The sequence below is a fragment of the Tamandua tetradactyla genome, chromosome 3 (assembly GCF_023851605.1).
Source record: "Tamandua tetradactyla isolate mTamTet1 chromosome 3, mTamTet1.pri, whole genome shotgun sequence".
Lineage (NCBI taxonomy): Eukaryota > Metazoa > Chordata > Mammalia > Pilosa > Myrmecophagidae > Tamandua > Tamandua tetradactyla.
In genome coordinates, this window is record NC_135329.1 from 94,806,982 (window position 1) to 94,823,850 (window position 16,869).

General features: G+C 41.5%; 1 long non-coding RNA gene across 2 annotated transcripts; it reads left to right on the plus strand.

Moving 5' to 3' along the window:
- The first annotated feature begins 1,700 nt into the window (after positions 1-1,700).
- LOC143676237 (uncharacterized) lies at positions 1,701-14,135 on the plus strand. 2 transcript variants are annotated; one of them, XR_013171943.1, is made up of 5 exons: positions 1,701-1,914; positions 2,021-2,113; positions 4,979-5,041; positions 6,406-6,449; positions 13,616-14,135. It is a non-coding gene; the product is annotated as an uncharacterized LOC143676237 (long non-coding RNA). The 2 variants fall into 2 exon arrangements; XR_013171944.1 differs by lacking the exon at positions 6,406-6,449.
- The last annotated feature ends 2,734 nt before the right edge of the window (positions 14,136-16,869 follow it).

Genomic DNA, 16,869 nt, shown 5'->3' on the forward strand with positions numbered 1-16,869 from the left:
TTGGACTTAAATTTTGTCTCTCCCATTTTTAACCTACAATATCAGGTCAAATGAGTTCACTTTTCTGAGCCAAAGTTTGGTATTCTGAGAAATGAAGAGAATAATTCTGATGCGGATTTTTAAGAGGATGAGGTATGCTAATGTGTAGGATGAGGTCCATATGTATAGCTGTGTACAACCTATACAACTGCACAGATAGATCTACAAAGGTCCTGGTGTGTGAACCTTGAGGCACAAGTCCTGGCACACAGCAGGCATGAATATGGTGGTGATTAGAGGAGACTCTTCTCTTATAAGACAGTTGTTTTTAGACACTGAAATGCTCTCAAATCTCAAAGGAAGAAAGCCATAATGGTGAGCTGTCAGGCCTTTGGGTTATTGATTAAGTGAATTAGATTGATAGCATGAGTTTATACTGATAAAGGGGTTGGAACAGTGCCTGTCCACATCCTAAGCATTAACTGCATGCTAACCAGTATTATTATTGTTGTTGTCACTATTGTTATTATTTGGACAGCTGGTTTCACCTAGCATTCCTTCTGTTCACATCTAGCTGCTATGTCAGGTCTTGTTTTAGGTCCTTGTATTCTAACCCTGGTGATCCGTCCTTGGGACCTGTCTCTCTCCTACAGAGAAAAGCTTTAGCACCATGAGTCTGTGTTTGTCCCTAACAGATGAATTCATTTCATTCTGACATCTTCAAATAGCTCTGCCTCCCTTCTATCTTAGAAATCTTTGCTCTGTGGAGCAATAGAACTGATTTTATTATTATTACTATTGTCTGAAGAACATAGAGGTGGAGAAATGGTTGACTTGTTTAAATGAAAATGCTCCTAGGGATTTTCCACGTTTCTTACATTTCTACCATCCCTTTCTTGCTTTTCATTAATGTGAGAACCTACCACTTTCCCAGGTGTATTTGAAAAACAAAATCTTTCTCAGTTTGCTTTCTTCTAATTTAGTCATTCCTTTCTTAGGTCAGGCATTTCTTAAGTGCTGACTTTGGGCTGACGTGATTTCGAGCTAGAGGGTTTCATCTCCAGCATTCAGTGAACACCTTTGACTTCATCTGCTTGCTCCAGGACAGAGTTCCACATACCTCAAGTGTAGCACCAAGCAGCCCTCTGTTGGGTAATCTGGTTCTCTTCCCATGCAGCTCAGTGGTGACTTCAGAGCCTTTGCATTTCTTACCAAATTTCAAGCTTATGAACAGTATTACTTTAGCTAATGCTGCATAATCAGTCTACCTAACACTTCATGACTTGAAACAGCAATAATCATATTTTATTTCTCACAATTTGAGGATTAGAAATTTAGGAGGAACCTGGCTGGGCACTTCTGACCTGAGTTCTCTCATGAGGCTGCAGAAACATCAGCTGGAACTGAAGGCATCTGAAGGCTTTGCCTGGGGCTGAGGATCTCCTTCCAAAGGTCTTCCTCACATGGCTGACAAGGTGGCACTGGCTGTTGGTGGGAGCCCTCAGGGGGCCTCTCCAAAGGGCTACCTTTTTTTTTTTTTTTGCATGGTGCAGGCTCCAGGAATCGAACCCAGGTCTCCAGCATTGCAGGTGAGAATTCTGCCACTGAGCCACCATTGCAATGCCCTCCAAAAGGCTTCTTGAGGCCCCTAATAGTGAAGAGTCAAAGCCACAATGCCTTTGTGACCTAGCCTGGGAAGTCAAACCATCACTTCCCCTATATTCTGCTGGTCCGACAGGCCTACCTTGACTTAATGTGGGAGGCAATTACACAAGGGAGGCAGGGCTAGAAGTGAGGATTTCTGAGGTCCATCTTGGAGGTTGGCTACCACATCAACATGTTTCACTGAGTTTCTTAGATTAGATCCAAATCTAAACTTCTGAGCAACCCAGCCATGAACTACATTTCTCAGGAAAAAAGTTTCTCCTCTACTTGGTGAGAACATCTTCCTCCTTGAGTTTACTCTGTGCTGTTATTCTTGACCAAGGGTTCTAGAATTGATGGTCTATTTATGCAATTCTTAAAACCTCTTTTATCGTAGAAGGAAGAGAGAGAGGGAAGGACAGAAGGAAAATCCCACCCAAGATTTTTGGTTTCATCCTTAAAGTATCATGGAATGCCAGCTGTCACCCTGGTAAGTGTCTAGCGTTATTTTGAAGGATCAGCTCCATTCTTGGTTTCTGAAATTTCACTTATTTCCCTACTGGTGTATCAAGTTGTCCCTTGGTGTGTTTTTTGGCAGGCTATTATGCTGCCTCTATGTTGTGAGAGATGATACTTTTACCAGTATTGTCTCTTGGTTCATATCATCTCTGTCTCTATAGTAATGCAGAGTATTTCCCATCAAAGACAGAGGTATATATCAATTAGAATTTTTGCCAGCCAAATAAAAGAATGCATGTTTGCATTTTGAGCAAAAATGCACATTGATACTGCTGTCCACAATTTGTTTTCTTTTTGCTAGGCTGAGCAGTTTTTTCTCTAGGTCCCTTCTAGAGAGTGGATGTGATTAGGCAGGATAATCTAATTGTTAAGAGTGCAGACTCTGGCCTCTGAACCTGGGCATTAATCATGGTTCTGCCAATTACTAATTGAGGGACAGTTGGGTAAGTTATTTATTTAACTGAAACCTTCTGTTTCCTCATCTATAAAATGAAGATAATAATAGAACCACCTTTATAAGAATTGCCAGTTTTATACTGGTCCTCTCAAGCATATCAGAAACTGGCTTGGAAATGGAATCTAAATGAAATGATATCAGTAAAAGTGTTTTAAAAAGCTAAGTCTACTCTGAAAATACACCTACATGTATCCTCCCTATAGTTGACTGCAGACTACTACTACTCTACAAATACCCAGAGTCACTCTAGTAGTGTAGTCACTCTAGTAAATGTGTTCCATTCAAAACAGCATAGTTGAACTTCAGCTCCAACCCAATTCCAGTGTTGTTAAACCTTGGATTCTATATTGAATGGAAATCCACCTTCAATTTTCACAAAAATTGTTAGTTTTCTGTTTTTGGTGAATGCATCTTGAGAGATCTGGGGTCTGCTAGTTTTTTTTGGTTGAACACGTCTCTTGATTAAAAAATTGGGGGCATGAATCTCAACAAGAAAATTATTTTTAAGGTATGAGAGTACACACTTTCTACAATATTCATATGCTATATACTTTAGGAATATGCACAAATATATATAAATTTCATACTCAGAATATAATGAGCAGTTTAAATAGTGTTTGCCAGCTTTTTCTTTGTGTATTTCAGTGGGTTAGCCTGTCTACACCATGCGCTATAAACATCCTACTTTGGAAATTGCTGCTCAATCTTAGTTGAACAAGAATAAATGGTTGTTTTGACTGGGTTTTGACTTGGGTGGCTTACTTGAGAAGGAGGATGGGCTGAAGTCCTGGTGGACCACGTTTGCACTGTGTTTTGCAGATATTCTAGTTGAAGGTTGTATTCTAGTTGGGTTTCCTTTCTGGCAAGACTTAAGACTTTTAAGCAGCCACAGTTGAATCTGTGCGCCCAGACTTAGTGCTAAATAACCATGAGCAGCTCACTTAACATTTATGAGTCTGAGTTTTCTCATCTGTAAGATGCAGATAATTTTATATCTCACTTTGTAAGATTAGTCTCAGGTTTAAATGAAGAAGATGTATGTAAAAGACTGACATGCACTAGGCACCAATGAATGATAGCTTTATTTATTTATTTATTTGTCTTTTGCATGGGCAGGCACCAGGAACCAAACCTGGGTCTCCCGCATGGCAGGCAAGAATTTCGCCTGCTAAGCGTCTGTGGCCCACCCAGCTTTTGTTTTTAGGAAAACCCAAGTAACAATGTTCTAAGAACCACCACTACATATTCTACCTTGGTTTAGGCATTTACTGAAATTAATAATCATGCTTTCTATTAACAATTCTCTCAGGAACACTCAACTTTGCTGAAGCATGGGAAATAACTGGGTACTGTAACAGTGTTAAGAAATGAAATAAAATACGGCTAATGTAAATAAAAAGGAGTTGCCTACTGGCTTGTCCCAAGTCATTAGCACACCCCCATTCAATTATTCATACCTTAGGGAACTCATTTAGGCAATCAGGTATCCCATAAATATTCACCCTATTTACTTTTGGTGTCTGTGCTATTAGGATTGGAAATTGGCAGTGTTTTCTCCATATATTTCACAACCGATTGCTTTGAAAAAAATTACCTAGAGCTAAATTCGTATATCATTAATGCTGAAAATGATCCATCACCTGAATGCTGAATTAATAGAGGGATGCTCTGTGCTTCTTGCTGTCTTCTGACACTGGGACCCGGTCATTTACTTGAAACCCTACTTGAATTCTTTCAAACAGGCTGGCTGATGGGACTGGGAAAGTGCGATACTGACCTTCAGCCACTAGCAAGTGCTCTTGAATAGTTTTTCGGGGCAATCAAGCCCTGGGCCCACAGGAATAGAGAGGCTACACCTCTGGTTATAATTTGCTAAAGCGGCAGAAGGAATGTGATTTCTAACTGTGAAAACACTGCACCACCAACACAGGTGTGACCCCATGTAAGGGGGTCCTTCAAGATACCAAAAATGGTCCAGTGCCATTGCAGAGGGGAAGGTGCAATCAGAACAGGCTCCATCATTTGCAGGACCCTGGACATAATAAAAATACAGGGGGTCCTGCTCAGACATTGAGCATTTCAAGGCAGCACCAGTGATGGGGTCCTTCCAAGCTTGGAGCCCTTGAGTCTGCTGGGCTCACAGACTCACAAAGCAGAGCCTGTGTGCTATGCCTTGACTACCTTCCCCCCAAATGCCCAGGTTCAGGCCACAACACAGGGACGAGTGACCCTTCTTGGATATTAAGAAACAACACTCACGTTAGATGCTGTTTATTGGGTGTTTGTTGGAGCCAGGTTCTGTGCTAAGCTCTTTACATACATTATTGCTAATCTGTATGATATGTCTCCAAAGTAAACTTTAGTACCTCCATTTTACAGATAAAAGAGATAGTAGATGATTCACACTCAGCCCGGAAGTGACTGACCCACCTGGAAAGCAAGGTTTGTCTGTCTGGTTCCAAAGCCCAGGTTCCTCCCACATGGATCATGTTGGTTTGCAGTGGTGGAACTTCTGAACCTCTGAACTCTGAAGTATTGTATATGCAACTTGGGGGGTTCCTCTTTTATTTACCTTTAGAGAATTTGCAACACTCTTCAGAACCCCTCACCCAGCCCTGCACTGCCTTCTCCCTGCAATAGGAAACACTGCAAAAAAATTTTATAGTGCAGATTACAAGAGTTGCTTCTGCCCTTGGTGCACCTCCTCACCCCACCCCTCACCCCCACCCCACAGGCTAAAGACAAAAGCTCTTTTCTTTGTGTCAAAGGGATACAGTCAGCCAAGCAGTATAAATGAGTAGGACAATTTAGTTTCCCAAGAGAAGTCTAGTCTAAACTTTTTTGATCTACCCTTGAAATAAATCAGTATGCTGTAGGACAGGTCATGAAAGACCCTTTGAGAAGGTGGAAAGTCTTCCAAATATGCAGACTGGGGTGGAGGCTTCGCCTGACTTTCCCACTCCCAAATTGTGTAAAATCTAGGGGGGAGGGCAAGGGGTACCCGGAATGGCCTCTGAAAATTCTTTCTCAATTAATGGGTAAGGAGAAAATTCCAAATGTTGCCACTTTTGTTTGAAGCTTAGCAAAGCTACTTTGGTTGCCAGGATGACAGATTCAGTTCTAAGGACTGTTTCAGGCTAGGCTCATCTTGGAAGCCACAGTCCCCTTGTAGCCAACAAACAGCATGAGTGGCCTGGCTTTCCCAAAGCTCGGCTGCTCACTAGAATCAGTTAACCCCGTGCCCCTGCCCAGTGCCTACTTATTGTAATTAATTTTATGGCCCCTTTAAAAAAAAGAGAGAGAAAAGAAAAGGGAGACCTCTACATTTTATGCTACATTGCACAAGCAATTGAAAGTTGCAGGGAAAGAAGAAAAAAAAATCTAAGCACCAAATGTTTAGCAGGCTTTTTTTCTATTTTAAATGAGCAACCTACTTAAATCAATTATCAGCTCAAAATGAGCAGGCTGATCTAATTAGTCTTGGCCCCTGGTGGGTTAATGAATGAAAGAGAGGTCCTGGGTAGCTGGGTGGGCTTTCTCTAGAGTCTTCTGAACTGACTACACTAAGGCAGTCCCCTTTTGGGTTGCTAAGTGTTGGCAGGCAGAATCATAGAAAGAAATAAAAAGAGGCAGAGAAGGTAGAATGAGAGAGCAAGAGAAATGGGGAAGAATTATTAGTTCCAGCAAGAGAATGACAAAAAATTGCATGGCATATTTTCAGCCTGTGTTTTACTGGGCAGTGATCATTACCATTTGATAAGTAGTTCAGAATTGCAAACAAATCAATCCCTGTTTTCTTTAAGCAGGTTTGAAATGGAACAACATATTGACTTCAGAAGAAAACATGCTGGTGAGTGATGACAGCTCAAACCCTGAATCTTGGCACGTATAACCTCCTCCCCTCGTCCACCCTAGTCACGTCTTATTCTTTATTTAATCAGACTGGCCCCTGGACATTAATATGTAGTTAATTAAGAAACTAATATAAGGAAGCAAGAGTGGGAATATGACAATACTTTTGTGAGTGCTGGGGGCGGGAGACGGCGGCTGGAAGGTCTTGAGTTTCCCAGGATTTTATCTTTTTTTTTTTTTTAATACATCTTTTGGAGTGTTCCTCCATGTGAGGAAGTAGATATTTGCTTTTTGGGTTATGACATTTCTTACCCCAAATGTTAACTCTCTGGTAAATGTTACAAGTATTTATGGTTTGGGAATTTGAAGTCTGTTACTTTTGGTTTACTCTTTTCTAATGGAAATTACAAGGGCTTTGGACCAGTTCTGGTACTGCCTGAGAAATGCCTTAGATTACTTTCTTCCCTTCTCTGATCCTCAGTTTGTTCATCTTTGAAAAAGGAGTAATCTTTTTTCATGTAAGCAAGCACTTAGTGACGCCAGCTTCTTCCCTATCCCCACCCGCATCCTCATTCAGAAGAGTATACCTAAGGATATTTTGGGAAAGGGCTCAAGTGACATTGTGGTTTCAAAAAGAATGCGCTAAGGATGTATATTTCTCTGTGCTGATTTTTCACCTGAGTTAGGTTGCTTTTGCAAGACTCTGCTTAATGGAATGAAAAAATGGGTCTCAGAAGACCAGGCTCTTGCCTCCAACTAAGGATGGGGCTCCATTATCAGCCCCGCTCTTTAATTGGACTTTGCCAATAGGTACTTCCGGATTATTAAAAAAAAAAAATCAATCAAGAGCTGAAAAGAGTGATCATTGTCATCAGGTTTCTAGGAGGTGAGTCATCCTCAAGCCCTCAGCAAAGCCTCCCATTGAGTCTGTGATAGGAGGAGACGAAAACCTGAAGCAATTGGCCCAAGACCTGGAACTCTGTATTTTAGAAGCACACTCCGTAACTCCTCCACCTTTCTCCTCCTCTCCCAGCATATTTTATATCACTAGGGTCAGAATAATTTGGGAAATATCAGACCGTCTTTGAACCACAAGATTAGCGTGTTAATTTATGTGGCAAGATGCTCCTTTGTTGCAAAACACCTACGTCCTTTAGGACATTTCTAGAAAGTCTCAGACTTTTATCAATGAAATGACCAGAAACATTGGTCTGTTCGGGAATCAACACCTCATTGTACTATGATTGGTCTGAGAGCGTACACTTCTCTTCATCCAGCCCCCAGTCTCAGCCAGGAGAGAAGCACTATTCATCTCATCACCCATTGTCTTAGGTTGGGAAATTTCATGATGGAATTACAAAATCGCCTTGCTTGGAGATGAAAGTGGTCAGTTTTGAAAGATGAGGGAAAACTCTGCAGACTCTCATGTGAACTGGATTTTGGCTTTATGTTGCAAAGAGTGGGCGTGGGAGCATTCAGTAGCACATATAAAGGAATGCTGGAAATAATTTGCTATTTTTAGAGACACGGGAAGACAGAGAGAAAAAAGGGAAGAAAAATCTTTTGCAGCCAAGGAATGCAAACTTTGTAGTTCATTACAGTTTCAACATGGGTTCTTACAATGATTTGTTCAATTAACCTTTTGCCTGGAACCCTCTTCTTTAAATAAGTAGAATCTGAAAACAACAATTATAACTTTGGTAACGAGAAGCTGGGTAAGTATTAAGTGTTTAAAAATTCCAGTATTGGAGCCTGGTAATTTTTAAACATATAATTACCTCTTTTATTATACTTTGATTAGATGAAAATTAATGCATTATTAAGTCATGATATGTTCAACCATCTAGATCTCTGTATAGGTACAGATAGCAATTCCTTTCTCCCCCTTCCCCAGGTCTAATTTAATTAAATTCCCTTTAATTATAATTTACTAAAAAGCTTCACTTTTGCCACTATTATGTCTTTTGAACTTTGAAATTTGAAAAAAAAAAGGGACCTTAAAATGGTCTTTTACAGGAGAAATGAACTGTCAGCGAATTCAGGCAAAATTAATTATTTCAGCTTGATAAACCTTTTCATCTATTTGACTCCTTATACAGAAAAGCCAATTAATAATGTCAAACATGCTTTGCCTCCAGGGACCTGCAAGTTCTAATGAGTCTGTTTACTGTGGAGTGGCTAGCAGAATGAGCTTCATGTAGAAATTTTCTAATCGCGCCACACCTGTCAAGCTCAGTCTCATTATCTGTGTACCAAGGGCAAACCTCATTTTGTCAGTAGTGGTTTTCGAAGAACTAACAGCTGCCTGGGGGAACATGCAGGACTGTCCACCGGTAGACGAGTCACTTAATTACCAATGAGAGCCGCCCGGTGAATGCCTAATGCTCCTTAGACCCGACCTTCTTCATCCCAACTCCACGCTCCCATCTTATCGGAGACCAAGGGCCCCGGTCCTTCTCAGCACTGAGCGTGCATCTCCCAGGACCCCATTCTCCTGAATGCCTCGAGCTGATGATTGATGAGGCGCCTCTGGAAACTGTGATTAATCAAACATGCGTTGTACCACAAGGGGGGCAAGCTGGAGACTCCTGCGCCACCTGACCAGGAGCTGATAATTGTTTGGATGGTGGGGGCAGAGCCTATAGTGGAGGGAGTTGCGTCATAGGCATTGGGTCAGTGAGAACACAAATTCCCTTCCACCTACCCCCACCCCTCACCCCAGGGCCCTTTTGACTTGCAAGAAGTCCAAATATGCAGACATTTGCAGCAATCCTGAAAGCACACAATCTGGGGCATGCTTTTCAAATCCTGATGCACCTATGAATTAATCACGTGGGGATTTTGTTCAAAGAGCAGAGTTTGATTTGGTCGTTCTGGCGCGGGGCCCCAGAGATCCTGCATTTCTAACCTGCTCCCAGGTGAACCTGCTGCTTCAGGAGTGTGGACTATATAATAAGTGGCCAGGTTTTAGAATAAAGCTCTTGGACAAGCTGCTGGCCCTTACCACCTCTGTAAAATCTTGTTGAAGCCCTTCATTTCTTCCCTCTTGCCTTTAGAGTGATAGGCAAACTCCTTTAGAAGCACCCGGTGGTCTAGGCCCTGCCTTCTCCCATGCTCACCTCACCGTGGCCCGCAGTCTCTTCATTGCCTCCTGTTGGAGCGCCATGCCCAGCGCAAGTGGTCTGAGCCAGGCTTCCTGGCCTGCCAGCCCATACTCTGTTTCCTCAGTTTGGAGTATCTTGTACTTGCTCTCACTTGGCCAGTTCTTCCCCTTCACTTACGAGACCCTGCTCGGCATCACCTCCAATGTGTGGCTTCCTTGATTTTCCTTCCTCAGCCCAGAAGGACTTAGGGGACTCTCCTTTGTGCTTCCCACACTTCCGCTTACTGCATCAGGTACAGAGCTGCTCTAAGTTATCACGACCCATTTCTTCACCCTCTCCCAAGGCTGTGAGCGACTTGAAGGCAGCTGCGTCTGTTGTCTGCTGCTCTTGAATCTGACTTCTTCTCTTGAGCCTCACTTCCTCTGCCTTCATGGCAGCCCTCTTCTCCTCTGGCCAATTGGTGGCAGCCTCCCTAGTGGTTTCTCTAATCCTAGTATCTTCCCTGTCTAATCCGCTCTGAACGCTTACCTAAACTCCCACAGGGTGCCAGATCCCTCACCCCCGAGAAGACAACACACAGCTGCCTTAGCTGCCTTTCATGAATTGTGAAGGTCAGCATACCTGTTCAGTCTCTGGTTTGAAAAGAATTTTTATCTTAGTCTGAGTTCGTATCGTGCCCGGGAAGGACTGAGATTTGAACAGCAGCCTTGAAGAGGCACTCAAACTCAGGGCCTTGATGTTGAAAAGTTATGAATTCACAATTGAGGTGTGCCATTTAGGGGCAAGTCATCTCTTCTTGTTCCTGCTCAGATTCCTTGTCTATAAAATTGAGGGATAATATCTAACTTGCCTAGACTGACAAGGATTAGCAATAAAATGCAATGAATGGGAGATACTTGTTACTATGTTAGGAAATAATCTGTGAAAATTAGATACGTGCCAACCATGTGACTTGTACTTATTCACAAATGCTTTTCCTCTATCCAAGGTCGCTGAACCATTTGTTTAAGGGCATTAAGATCAAGGAGCCGGCTTTGAGGAAATAAAACATAGTTAACCTCTCCTTTCATTAGCTTTATTTCCCAGGAAAACTGTGTTCCTGGGGAAATCTCCAAGCGTATCTGCTTCAGCCAGAGTCTTCTAATTTCTTATCCCAGAGAGCCAAAGAAAGCTTGAAAATGGAGCCTGATTAATTCTGTCAACACTTTCCTAGATTGCTTTCTATGTTGTCCTCCCATTGAATGTTGGGAAGAGAGATGGCTAGATGCCAAGGGAATCCTCTGTCCATTGTGGAGGCTTTAGACAAACTGTCCTTGTCCTGTCTTCCTTAGACCTTTTAAACTGTGGGCCACTGGAAAATATCCCCAGGCACTTTGCAATGATTAAAAAAAAGTTTTGAGTAGTATTTCATATATCTTCATGTTTCCCCCTTTCAAAATATGAGTGGAAAAGTTTCAGTCTATCCTTAAGTATGATGTTTTTCCATATTGGTGCCAAAGCTTTTAGCAAAGAATGCATCTCTAATTTTATAATGCTACGCAAGAGGGAATTGGGTCTTGATATGGAAAAATTTGCTTTAGAGTGGAGCTGCATCTATTCCGCCAGGGATTTCCGTACTGTGTTCTATGAAGCCTGTTTCCAAGGAAATGTTTTGGGGGCCTGTCTCCAAGGGAGGCAATGAATGAGGGTATAGAACTACAGATTCCACAATCAAGATCCAATCAGGTCAGCTTGTATCTGCTGTATGTATTGAGGTTCCATTAAGATTTTATGTTTAATGGTTTTCTCCTTACTATGGTTCGATAAAACTCCATTAAAGTATATTCATAAAGGAGTTATTTTTTTTTAAGATTTTGTTTGAAAAGAAGTATTATGATCTTTAAAAATGCTGAAACCAATGTCCTACATCAAATTTCAGTGCTAAGGAGGATGTTTAGATCTTGCAGCTTTAAAGAGTTCCCAAACTGAATTTTGTTCAGTGCCACCCACTTGTCACCACAGCCAGCATTGTTCATCTCTTCCAAATGCAGTGCTTTCTTCTCTTCCTATCAATAATCGCCAGTCTCCCCATTGCTCCAGGGACTGTTAAAGGCTCTGCAGTTTATTATGTTGATATTGCCACTAATAAATAGCTATGCTAAGAAAGTGTCTGATCCCCTTCTCTATATCACAGGGAGGATGAGAGAAAGTAGAACATGTGTCAAGGAGATGGCTGGTCCATTTGATCCACATAGGGGATGGCCAAGAAAGTTCTCTGGGATTTCAAGGCTGTATTCCGCAGATCATTTTGGTATTGCCAAATGCCTTTCTACATTTTAATGGAGAACCCATCACTAGGACCCCTCAAACATTAGATATCCCTGAATTGTTTCTGTAGACTTGATTTGCGCTTAGAACATCGGACCTCCTTGGACTTTGAAAGTGTGCCCCCCCTTGTATGCTAGAGAAACCACAGATTCTCAAGTCCAACAGACAGTTTTTTTTTCATACTATTACTTAAAAGAGAGAGACCTTAGATAAGCCAAGCACTCTTCCCCCTGCACCCCCCCCCCCCCTTTTTTTTAACATTGGCAGGCACCGGGAATTGACCCTGGGTCTCTGGCCTGGCAGGTGAGAACTCGGCCACTGAGCCATGGTTGCCTGCCCAAGCCAAGCACTCTTAAGGCTCCATTTCTGCCTGTATTTCTGGAAAATGAGAGCCTTCCCTCACCTTTCTCCATCTAGTCCATCTCATGATTAAGGGCCAGGTTTTATCAGTCAAGATATTTTGGACCAATTTAGAATGCAGTGGAGTGTCTGATAGAAAGAGTGTCCTCAAGTAGATTTCAATTCAATCCAATGCAATTCACTGTTTCTTTCCCAAACACCTCTCTTATGCCGAGCATTGCCTGAGGTGAAATGAGGGATACATACAGAGGTCAATCAAGCATTCATCCTGGAGCACAAAGCTGCAGAACATAGCCTGTCTGGGCAAAGGCCCCAGGTGGAATGACAACTCTGACCTCCTAAATGACTGACTTCTTTTTCTGTAGGTAGGATTGGGATGTGTCCTCTCAATTCTGTTGTTAAAGTGAAAAATCCAACATGTTTTATTCTTTTTTTAAAGACATGAAAAAAATGGTTATAGAATTAATAGTCTCAAATTTTAGCTTTAAAACTAATGCATAAAACCTGACACCTTATTTCAAAAGTGTCATTTCAACAGAATCCAAATCCCTGAGAACATTTGAGGAGGAAGGGAGCAGGCAACCGTATAACCAATCCCTTCATTTTACAGTGAAGAAATCAAGGTTCAGAGACAGGGAGGCCTTCATAAAAGGTCATGTCTCCTATCCCCCAGGCCACTGCCATTTTTATTTCACATTAAATAACTTATAGGAGGCCACATCAAGCCTTATGATGTCCATCCTGGGCAGGTTAGTGTTCATTCTGTATTCAGCTATGCTTCATGGCCACCTTCTTTCAGAAAGTCTGGAAGCTTTTTCCACTATTTAAAAGAATGTAACTCTCAGCCTCCACGGCTTTCCCATTGCATCACTGTTCTGTCTAGCTCTCCTGGCAAGCCAAGGAGCACTTCTTAGCTATGTTAGAAACAGTTGGCGAAAGTTAATGCTGATTTCTTGTTGCAGTGTCAAGTTTTGTGACTCCCAAAGAGTGTTTCTCTAAACCTCCTTTTACAAGGCAGCTGGAAGAGTTGCAGGCCGGTGATTCACAAGCTCAGTAGTTGGAAAACTCTGCTTGGGGATGCCATAGATGAGTGGTATTTAAATACAGTGTCCTGGTACTGTAGTAGGACAGAACCAGAATGTTCACATTCATTCCTAGGCTAGGACTCCCTGTGAAACAATTCCCAGAGATTGCAGTGACACAAATTATGGGAGACATAATTTGCTCAGCTTCTCCATTTTCATGTGATACCAGCTCCCTAATGCTATCCATTCAGTAAACAAAGTACAAGTTAGCCTCTCTTTGGGAAGAAAGTTAGGTTTTGAAAATCAGCCTGGAAAAGGATATCTTGGAAGCAGAGCCAATATTTGTTTATTCATTTCTTTTATTGTAGGCTAAACTGTGCGGTTTAAGAAATGAGAAAATTACAGAACTTTACCCCCAAGACAGGCATGATGCAGTCAAGAAGAACTGTAAGAAAACAGACTTGCAATAGAAGTGAAATAATGGGACAATGGGCAAGTAATGCCAGCACAAATATGTCACCGAAAACGTCACAGAGGTGGTTAGAAGTGAATTGGATACCTAAGAACTCTCTGGTAGTGATTTCGGACAGAGGAAATTCCCCAAGAACTTTCACTTAGGACTAACAATCAGACATTGGTTCCCAAGACTCCATAAGAACCAATGGCTACTGAAGACTTCAAGGGAATAACATCATGTATTGATTAAAGGCAGACTCCAGACCTAATTGCATAAATTTGGACTAGTTTCATTAATTCTTAGCTGTGTGATCCTGCATAAGTTACTTGACTCTCTGAGCTCCTCCTTCATCAGTAAAATGGGTATTGTTGATGGTGAAGCTGATTAACTGTTAGAAATAATCCACCTTAATTGCTTCACCCCACGCTTGGCATGAGGTAAGTGCTTAGCAAACATGCCTCCCACATCCATACATATTCATTATCTCCACTATTTCACAGTGCCTGCCATTAGAATTGACATTGTGTCAAGCAACACCACCCAAAAATTATCTCCAAAAGACACCAGCAAAGCATGGCTTACTGGCCCAGATATAAGCAGAGATGGTCTGGTCACTTGGCATTATTTACCATGGGGATGGAAGGGAGTAGTAGTGACTTATGATTCTCAGTTGCCATACCTTTCCTTCAACCTTTCGGAAAGAAAGAACAAGGAAGGCTTAACAGTGCAAGCGTCAGGGAATCAAAGCTGAATAAGCAGGGAAGAAGGATGTCTGCACAGCAGGGACTATATTGAAAAGAAAAGCACTAGGAGGAGAGAAGAGGTGAAAAAGGTTGACAGGGCTGGATTATAAGGGATGCATGACAAGAGGTCGGTGTTCAGAAGACCGGCTCTGCCAATTTTAGAAGAACTTACAAGAAACACTGGTGGCACCAAGGAAGGAATTGTTTGCTTGTTCACAGATAGTAGGTGCAACAGTTCACGGAGGGCACAAGAAGTACCAAATGATGGCATCTTGCATTCATTTATTCATTTGACAAATATTTATTAAGTTCCTATTGTGTACTGATAGGAACGTGGCTGTCCTTTCATGAAATTTATATTCTACTGAAGGAGGGTGGGTGGAAGCAGTTTATAAATGAATAAGTATATAATAGATTAGATGTTATAAGTGCTCTAAGGAAAAATAAAACAGGGTTAGAGGAAAGAGATTCATAGAATGGGGGTAGGATGCCATTTTGGGAGAGAATTCAGGAAAAGCCTGGCTTGTCAGATGTCTTGTGAGCAGAGACCTGGATAAAGTGAGGTTGTGAGAAATGCCGACATTGTTATTCCAAGTAGAGGGGACGGCAAGGGTAGTTGTGGTAGCCAGCCACTAAGATTTTTGCTAATGAGTCTCACTCTCTGATATCCGTGCTCCATCGTATCCCTTTCCACACTGAAAAGTGGTGACCCGAATAAGGAATAAAGCATTGTGAAAAATGACAGAGTGGGACTTCCAAGACTAGGTCTCAAAAAACATTGCACGCTCCTCCTTTTCTCTCATGGATCCTGGGAGCCAGCTGCCATGTCACGAAGATGCTCAAGCAGCACTATGGAGAGAACTGAACGGGGAGAACTGGAGCCTCCGACAACAGCCAGTATCAACTTTCCCTCCTGGAATCAGATCCTCCTGTCCCAGTCCCTTTGGGTGACTGTAGCACTGATTGACCTGTTGAGAATAACCCCATGGGCAACCGTGAGCCTGAAACACCCACCTAAACCACCTCCAAACAGCTGACCCACAGAAAACCTGTGAAGTAGTAAACGGTGATTGTTCTTCTAATCTTTTAAGTGTTGAAGTGGTTTGTTATGCAACAATAAATAGCTAATACAGTGGTAATAAAAAGTTTCAACAGGATTGCAAAGGTTGAGTGGCCAGCATGCATTTATCATCTAGGACCAGTCCATCTGAGTCGTAGGAGAAACAGAATAGGGAAGCAGTTCCCCTTGCTGCTTGTCTTGTAGGGTTTGTTTCCATATCTTTTCTTATGTCCTTTCATCAAGCAGCTTCCTCCCTTCTTATCCCACCTGGCTGAGCTCCAGGTTTAAGCTCCAGTCCTATTGCCTGCAGTAAGCCTTACCTAACTTCCCATCATCATCTCAGTGATCTCCCCTGTTCCTGAACTCATGGAGAAGGATATGAAGGGAACATTAACGTGTTGAGCTCCTGTTGTGTGCATGGCACTTTACATGCATTATCTAATGTAAGCCTCCTACAACCCATATACAAGGTAGGTATTATTATTTACCTTTTACAGATGAACAAAATAAAAGAGACTCAAAAATACTAAGTAGATTATCTTAGAACACATACCAAAGTGGTAATTTGTATTGAAATCTACTGAGCTAGCTTTTAACCTTACCTTTAAATTTTTCTGTTTTTCTTTTCTTGTACAAGAAATAAATTAATTGTAAAAATTTGCAAAGTTCAAGAAAGCACACACATACCAGTCATTAGAAAGTCTACTCTTTATAGATAACCAGTGTTACTATTTTGGGTTAAAAATGCCTAGCTCATTTTCTAAGCATTTTTAGAATCTATATGATAAGAATAACTTATTCTTTATTTTTGTAAATAATGTCAAGTCTCTTTTGTAAACTTTTTTCCATCCACTTACATATCATAAACATTTTTTGAGTCATTAGATAGTCCTCTGCAAGGTAATTTTTAACGTTTTTAAGTGTGTTCCATGTTTTTATTGCACCATGAAGTATTTAACGAGAATTTATCATTGTACATTGGTGCTACCAAATTTTCATTATTTTAAAGATTTACTTGAAGGTAAATCTTAGGCATATCCATGATTATTAGGAAGTATTTCTACAAGAGGTATTATTGGATTAAATTAAGGTCGCAGACTTCCATCCATAAGTCTTTTAACACTCATAGCTCACAAACTCCTACCAGCAGTACATGAAACTGCTTATTTCTTCACACAAGGCTCAGGCATTAGAATTTTTAAAATCCTTGTTAGGTCTTTTATTTTGAATAAAACGTGGGGTTCTTGATGATTCACTAAAAACCGCCCAAGGAGAGCTTGGTGGAAAACCTCCGTATGCTCATTAAAAACTTTCACGAGGTTCTGAATACACAAGAACTGATATGTAACATAAATATTTGCC